This window comes from Suncus etruscus, chromosome 3, assembly GCF_024139225.1.
Source record: "Suncus etruscus isolate mSunEtr1 chromosome 3, mSunEtr1.pri.cur, whole genome shotgun sequence".
In the NCBI taxonomy this organism is placed as follows: Eukaryota; Metazoa; Chordata; class Mammalia; order Eulipotyphla; family Soricidae; genus Suncus; species Suncus etruscus.
The window spans coordinates 143,568,986-143,577,785 of record NC_064850.1 but is presented as its reverse complement, the minus strand read 5'-3'; the positions used below and the strand labels follow the sequence as shown (position 1 = coordinate 143,577,785).

General features: G+C 42.3%; 1 pseudogene; it reads left to right on the top strand.

The window, feature by feature from the left end:
* Positions 1-8,085: 8,085 nt before the first annotated feature.
* LOC126005436 (uncharacterized) lies at positions 8,086-8,266 on the top strand (annotated as a pseudogene).
* The last annotated feature ends 534 nt before the right edge of the window (positions 8,267-8,800 follow it).

The window sequence follows — 8,800 nt, the reverse complement described above, 5'->3', positions numbered from 1 at the left end:
TCCTAGGGATATACCCTAAGAACACAAGAATACAATACAAAAACCCCTTCCTCACACCTATATTTATTGCAGCACTATTCACAATAGCCTGGCTCTGGAAACAACCAAGATGCCCTTCAACAGACGAATGGCTAAAGAAACTGTGGTACATATACACAATGGAATATTATGCAGCCGTCAGGAGAGATGAAGTCATGAAATTTTCCTATACATGGATGTATATGGAATCTATCATGCTGAGTGAAATAAGTCAGAGGGAGAGAGAGAGAGAGACGCAGAATAATCTCACTCATCTATGGATTTTAAGAAAAATAAAAGTCATTTTTGCAACAATCCTCAGAGACAATGAGAAGAGGACTGGAACTTCCATCTCTCTTTATGAAGCTCACCACAAAGAGTGATGAGTGCAATTATAGAAATAACTACACTGGGGCCGGGAAGGTGGCGCTAGAGGTAAGGTGTCTGCTTGCAAGTGCTAGCATAGAACGGACCGAGGTTTGATCCCCTAGTGTCGCATATGGTCCCCCCAAGCCAGGGGTAATTTCTGAGTGCATAGACAGGAGTGGCCCAAAAAACAAACAAAAAAAAAAAGAAAAGAAAAAAAAGAAAAAGAAATAACTACACTGAGAACTACCATAATCATGTGAATGAATGAAAGAACTGAAAAGCCTGTCTAGAGTACAGGTAGGGGTGGGGTTGGATGGAGGGAGATTTGGGATATTGGTGGTGGTGATGTTGCACTCATGAAGGGGGGGGTGTTCTTTACATGACTGACACCTAATCACAATCATATTTGTAATTAAGATGCTTAAATAAGGAAAAAATATTTTAAAAAAGAAAATTATTATTTAGGTTATATGTTTAGTGTAGTGTTGACATGTATGGTCTAGGTATATATTTTTGTATAAATTAACTTATTGGCATTGGCTTACTACAACTGGTTTGCCCTATTTCTAGGACCAGAGATGTGCAAATAGAATTCCTAAAAAATACTCTAGTTGAAGATTGAAGAGATAGTACTGTATGTAAAGCAACTGCCTTGCATGTATCTGACTCCAGTTAGATCCCTGACACCACATGGTCACCTAAGCACTTCAGGAGAGCCAGTAGTAAGCTCTGTAACAGTTGGATGTTGTCCACCCCTCCAACACACACATGCATGCGCACACACATACACACACACAAATTCTAGTTCAGAGTATGACTAGAAATGTGTAAATAGAATATGATGGCTTGTACATGTGAAAAATGAAAGTATAAATATAGTTAATGCTAAAAACTAATTATTTTCCCCTTTTACTTAAATATTATAATTACAATTTATACATGATTAGGTTTTAATCTTACAGTGACACCACCCATCACCCATGAACATTTCCTGCCACCAATGTCCCCAGTCCCCCCACCTCCCATCGCCTGCCTCTGGGGCAGGTATTTAACTCCTCTCTCACTCTCTCTCATTCTTTTCCCCTTTAGAGACAATGGAGCATACTATTATTAATGAAGGGGTACCATGCATATCACTTTATCTCTGTTCAACATCTAGTTATTATCCAGAAAGATTAGTTCTAACTATAATTGTCATAATGTTCTCTTCTCTACCCTAACTTCACTGCTCCAGTATTTGTAGAAAGCTCTCTACCATCTACTGATCCTCTTGGTCCTAATCTCTATTGTCTTTGGATATTATTACTATACTATCTTTTATTTTTCTTATATCCTGTAAACCAGTAAAATTATTACATGTCTACCACTCTTCCTTTGACTCATTTCATTCAGCATAATAGCCTTCATAGTCATCCATGTATAAGCAAATTTCATGACATCATTTTTCATAACGGCTATGTAGTATTCCATTGTATAGATGTACCACAGTTTCTTTATCCATTCATCTGTTCTCAGACACTTAGGTGTTTCCAGATTCTTGCTATTTTAAATAGTGCTGCAACAAACATAGGAGTGTAAAGGGCTTTTCTTTATTGTGGTTTTGTATTTCTAGAGTATATCTCTAGGAATGGTATTGCTGGATCATATGGATGATTAATTTTTAGGTTTTTTGAGGAATATCCATATTGTTGAAACTTATTCTTAAGTTTGCTGTACATGAATCTACTCACATAAAATGTGTAACTATGACTTGTAAGTTAATAAGACTACCAATAGTCCTGGCAGATGTCAGTGATTTATAAATGTTAAAGGAGATTAAAATGCAATGTACCATACTTGATTCATTTTCATTACAACATGAATTCATTTTAGAATTAGTGGCATTTTTCCCTGTCCCCCTTTCCTCCCTCTGATACAAGAGATTGAACCCAGGGCCTTTGATATATGAAGCAGTGCCCTACCATTATGTCCATTTCAGCCCCTCATATTCACTTTAGAAAATGAAATTTTAGAGGCCGGCGAGGTGGTGCTAGAGGTAAGGTGTCTGCCTTGTGAGCGCTAGCCAAGGAAGGACCACGTAAGGTGTCTGCCTTGCAAGTGCTAGTCAAGGAAGGACCGCGGTTCGATCCCCCGGCGTCCCATATGGTCCCCTCAAGCCAAGGACAATTTCTGAGCGCTTAGCCAGGAGTAACCCCTGAGCATCAAATGGGTGTGGCCCGAAAAACCAAAAGAAAAAAAAAAAAAAAGAAGAAGGGGCCGGAGATAGCACAGCGGTGTTTGCCTTGCAAGCAGCCGACCCAGGACTTAAGGTAGTTGGTTCAAATCCCGGCATCCCATATGGTCCCCCGTGCCTGCCAGGAGCTATTTCTGAGCAGATAGCCAGGAGTAACCCCTGAGCACTGCGGATTGTGGGCCCCCCCAAAAATTAAATTTTAACCCCCCCAAATCTCAACTTCCAAGGTTTCATAAAAGGGCTATTAAAACCATTAAAACTGTTAAAGGGCAGTTTGAAAACCTCAGGAGGTTTTCAATTAAACCTCCTAAGTTTTAATCATTATGGAATAATTCAGAGGCATGATAAGGTCATTGTGACAGGTTACTCCTGGACTATATTTCCTTGGTTCATCTTCTTGTAGATGAGCAGACATGGGTTGTGCTTCTCACCCTGTGATCTATGGTCACTGCAAGGTCTGAGTCCTAAGTATGTCCAGGCAGCTGTCAGGAAGGATCAGGTCATTCTCATGTCTCAGATGATATATTTTTATTTGGGAGTTGGAGATTGGGGCCACATCTGGTATTATTCTGAGGCAACTCCTAACTTGCTTCTCACTGGTCATTCCTGGTGATGCTCAGGGGACAAGGTAGATGTGGTGCTGGGGAGTGAATTGAGCTTGGTTGCAGTCTCTCTGACCTGAAGATATAATTTTGAATGGTGGATTCTTAATAGCATGCTCTGATAGAATGGGCCACTAGCCAGACTGAGGACTATGAGTTCATGAACAGAAGAGCAAATTTTGTATTCAAGCTTAAACTGTAGCCTTTTTTTCCCCAAGCGTGAAGCAAGTCTGGTCTCTATGGTTGCAACCATATTTATGTCCTGAATCCCACATAAAATTGGCTCTCTCCCTATCCAAATACTCTACTTCTCCACATACTGAATGATGGCTGTAGATGATGGAAAAGATCAACTAGTAAGTGATTATAAAGTACTTGGCTAATCAAAATTAGGGCTGAATAACATTTTGATAAGGCCAGGCAGTAGTAAGCACTGATAACCTGGGACATGCTGGCCCTTGGAGAATCTAGCCTTGGCAAGCACCCACATGATGTGTGTTGCCTGTCTGCTGTGTCCTTATCGATTGGCTATATCCCAGGTGCAAAGCATTGGGGGAACCTAGCATGCACTGTTCATGGTTCCTAACTGAAAACTAATCTCAGACGGCTGGTCACTAGCTCATTGTCAGGTTTTTCTAGATTTCATGAGCATTGTAGAAAAAAATTATTTATTTTTTGTTTAACTCTTTGCCATACTGGGGGTGCAATCCAGGGTCTCACATTTGCAATGTAAATGCTCTTCTGCTTAGTGCTATTACCTGGTCCAAAACATAATTTTAAGTGTTTAAAAATGCTATTCATCAGATATTTGGCCACCTAAGTTCACAAAACTTTATTCACTGTAACTAAAAATGTTTTCCTCAATCCAAATATCTATCAACAGATGTTAACTCTGCTGATAATATTGTTAGCAATGTTATCATTATTAACACTATGGAATATCAGCCAGCTTTAAAGTGCAATGAAATTCTGATACACACATGCTGCCATATAGGTAAATCTGGAAAGATTTTGCTCAGTACAATAAATAAACCAGACACAAAAGGCCAGATATAATATGATTCCATTTATACGATATATCTAGGGTAGTTAAATTTGGAGTCACATAACAGAATCATGGTTCCTAGGGTTGGAGGGAAGGAAGGGGTATAGATTTACTATTTGTCAGAGATAGAATTTTAGCTTGGAATGAGGAGGAATTTCCCAAGATGGATAGTAGTGACTGCTATGAAGTCTGTGAATGGATTCAATGTCATTGATCTGAGCCTTAATCAGAGAGTTAGGACTAAAAAAAGGGCCAAAGTCAAAGCTCTGGAGTCAGCTGGAGCACTTGCTCTTCATGCTGGCAGCTGGGTTTCATCTCTGGCACCTCATAGTTCTCCAAGCACCACCAGGGGTGACCCCTGAGCTCAGAGTAGGGAGTAGCCTCTGTGTGTGTGTGTGTGTGTGTGTGTGTGTGTGTGTGTGTGTGTGTGTGTGTAGAGCTCTGCTGGTGCTGGTGTGGGCCAGAGGTACTCAGGGCAGTGGTTCCTGAGGAACAGGATACAACAATACATCTGGTGGTATCAAGGGTAGGACAGGCAATGTTGGGGATTGAGCTCAGGGTCTTGGGCATGCTGCCTATATTTTAACGTTTAAGCTGTCTCCCGGGTCCCATGTTATGTATTTCATCACAAAAATTTACACATGGACCCATATCTGTGCATTTGTATATACACATCCCTTTGAAGTAGGCTGGGAGTCGAGGCAGGGGGTAGGGAGACTTTAATAAGTCAGAGCCAGCTCAAGCCCATCAAAGAGTCAGCAGGAGCCATCAAATCAAGGAGTGATTCTGCAATTCCTCGCCAACAACATCCCAGCTTGGACAATGAAGCCAGGCAACTTGGGAAAGACCCTTGTAAGACCAGCTTTGAAGAAATGCAGAGAATGTGCCTCATTGTACTTGTCTACTCTGAGGATGTGTGTATGTATGGGGTTGGGGATTTGGACCCACATCCAGCAGTATACTAGGGGCTACTTCCAGCTTGGTAATCAGGAGTTGCTTCCAGCAGATTGAATCTAGGCCCCTCATGGGCTCCAGGCCTCTGTGCTATCTGCTCAGTCTACTACCCTTTACTTTATAGGGTACATTCTCGTTGTACTCCTTTCATCCTGAGATCCATAAGGGGAGGCCATTTGGGGAAAAGCTTTGAGTGGTTCTAAAGCAAAGCTGCACTGCAGATAGAGGTGAGGTGGTTTGGGAAGGGACTTTGTGGTAGCACTGGCTGGTTCAATTGTTACCAACACATGGTTCTCTGAGCATCATCCAGAATGACCCCTGAGCACCGAGCTAGGAACAGCTCTAGCCATAATGCAAAACAAAACACAACAAGAAGTGAAAAAGAAAGACCCAAGGAGGTAGTTTGTGATGCTTACTAGGGTTTGGTATCTAGCAGAACAGACAGTGGCCATTCCTGAGAGCTCTGGGTTTTCTTTCAATCTCTTTGCAGTCTCAGTCTGTTTCCTTATGTTTTAGGTTTTCTTTTTTCTGCTGCCTGCTCAGGCATCACTCCTGGCAGGCTTAGGGAACAATAATGGACTGGACTGGGGTCAGTCATGTGTAAGGAAATCGCCTACCCATCTGCTATACTATTGCTCCATTCCCTCATTCTGGTTTTTTGTTTGTTTTTAGAATAAGTGATACTGTTTCCAACGTACAGATGAGAAAAATGTGTGTCTGCTTTTGTTGTTCTAGCCACAATTTAGAAACCTCTGGAAATTTGAGAGTAGCAGGAAAGTTATCGCTTTGAGGTGCCGAATGACTTGGGTAGAAATGGGAACTTGCTGCCTGCTCTCAAAGGAAGCCACAGCAAACAGGGAGGTGCTGAGGGCTCCTGGCAGGAGGCCCTGGGGAGTGTGGGGAAGCCCCTGGCAGATGCGCCAGAATCTGTTGCTGTTGCTGCTGCTGCTGGAGGCATTGAGGCAGGAAAGGGAGAAAATGTGAGTCCCATCCCGCTCCCCCATACCCCCGGGTTGCTTAGGATTTCATGCTCAGACCTTGCCGAACTCTTAGTCAAAGCCAGCTGCCTTGGATTTTTTGCTCCTCTGGTCACTGGAGAAAATGAGGTGTGTGTTAACACGTTCCCCTAGGATTTCCGTTACAAGCATCAACAAGATCCAGCACAAATGACCCCAGAGTATGCCAGGGAGGTGGAGGGAGGAAGAGAACAGGCGAGGGAGAGAGGAGAGAGTGCTAATATTCTCTGAAAGCTGCAGGATGTGAATTAAGTGTACTGGGTCGCTGCTTCACAAGTATTCAATCAAAACAACCAGAAATTCTGACAGGACAGCACCCAAACACTAGAGAAGATGTAAATGTGAAGAATCTGTTACAGAGCAGCAGCTTCAGCGCATGTGTGGGAGGCCCAGGTTTGATCCCAGGCATGGCAGGGTCTCTCAGACACTGAACAGTGAGAAGCACCTGAACATCATTCTGGGGTGTCCTCCCCAAAGAAACAAAAACCACCTTCTACATATTGCTCTAGAAATATAAAAAACACAATACCTTGAAAAGATTAGCATGATTTCCTAAATGGGACATTTATGACAGTAATGTTATATCCAAGTATTTCAGGGATATGGAACAGAGCAGAAAGTCATTTGCATATCATGATAACAGCACTGACAAAAGGCATGCATGAAAACAATGAGCCTGGAGAGATATACCAGGAGATTGGACAAATAAATTTTATACAGCAGATATGTATGAACTAAACAGTATATGGACAACAATGTTAATAAATATTGACATGTACTATGTGTGAAAATGTTTCAAAAATTAGTATCAGTTCGGGGCTGAAGAGACAGAACAGTGGTTAAGACTTTTTCCTGAGCAATCAGTTCCAACTATCATTGTCATTTACGGCATTTACCGCTCTTTATGGCAAGCTTCCTACCATGGACTGGAAAAATAAAAAAGGACCTTTTTCCTTTGCAACCTGGTTCCAAGCCCCAGGACCAGGTATGGTTCCCTCAGTACCGCTAGGGGTCACTCTTTAGCCCAGAGCCCGGAACTGCATCTGAGAGGCACCGAGAGTGGCCTACTCCACCAACCCCTCAAAAAGATTACAGAGCTTAATACTCTTGATTACAAACAAGTGTAAAAAGGCATATACTTAAAAATAGTTGTCAATACAACTGTTGACAAAGGAAAGCAAGGGCATGATAAGCTGTGTATTCATGAAAGCAAGATGGTCTTAAATGGGACAGTGAGGATTGTAGGCTGGTTGTTCCCTTATATTCTGGATGGTGCTTATTCTATTACTTGGGCCAGGAAGATCACTCAGAAGGCTGAGAACATACTTTGCCTGAGGGAGATGGAGCTCAATCCCTGGTACCATTAGGAGTAGTACCAGGGTACCATTAGGAATGATCCTTGGGAGCTGGGAGTAGCCCCTGAGTACTATAAGGTGTCCCCCATCAAAAAAGTACCCAGGGTCGGAGAGATAGCACAGTGGTAGGGCATTTTCTTTGCACGCATCCAATTCAGGATGGATGTTGGTTCAAGTCCTTGGCATCCCATTTGGTCCCCCATGCCTGCCAGGAGCGTTTTCTGAGTGTAGAACCAAGAGCCCCTAAGCGCCACTGGGTGTGACCCAACCCCCCCCCCGCCCCAAAGCACCCAAATTAACCAGTACATATAACCAATGAAGAGAGGATTTATGGACCAGGATTATAATTCATTCATAATTTGATACTATGCTCCCGAGAAAATCTTATCCTCGAACACATAGAAACCCAAGAACCCTTACGTAGGATTTAGCAGAAAAGGATGGTCCCTACCTACTAGGTGAGTGGTTCACTCCCCTAAGATCTCCTTGTGTCATCACTTCTCGGCCTTTTGGCTAAGATCAAGTGTAAGATCTCCTTGTGTCTTAGGATATTTTCAAATCTCATTTATGAGCATTCATTTCTTTTTGCTCTAACCACCCCAGCTTTCTAGTAATACATAAGTAATGTTAGGAATAGACACAATTTACTAATCTTGAGTGTTTTCAGAACCATCTCAGCTCTAGCTTTCCAGACGTTTCATTCCTTGTAATAACTGTATAGATTTATCTGCACCATAATTTATTTATTTATTTATTTGTTTGTTTATTTATTTATTTATTTTTGGGTTTTGGGTCACACCCGATTGTTGCTCAGGGGTTACTCCTGGCTGTGCACTCAGAAATCGCCCCTGGCTTGGGGGACCATATGGGACACCGGGGGATCGAACCACGGTTCGTCCTACGCTAGCGCTTGCAAGGCAGACACCTTACCTCTAGCGCCACCTTCCCTGCCCCGTACCATAATTTATTTAACCACTTTTTTTTTGGTGTGTGGTGGCAAGGGAGGATTGTTGGGTTGGTGTTCAGAATTTACTCGCGCTATGTGCTCAAGAGTGACCCCTGGTGGTGTTTGGGGAAATATATGTGGTGTCAGGAATTGGACCAGTATTGGCTGCATTACAAGGCTGCATTACCTTAATCCTTGTACTACTTTTCCTGCCCTGTTAATCACTTATTTTTTCTAGTTTTTGCTGTAAAAATTATAAAAA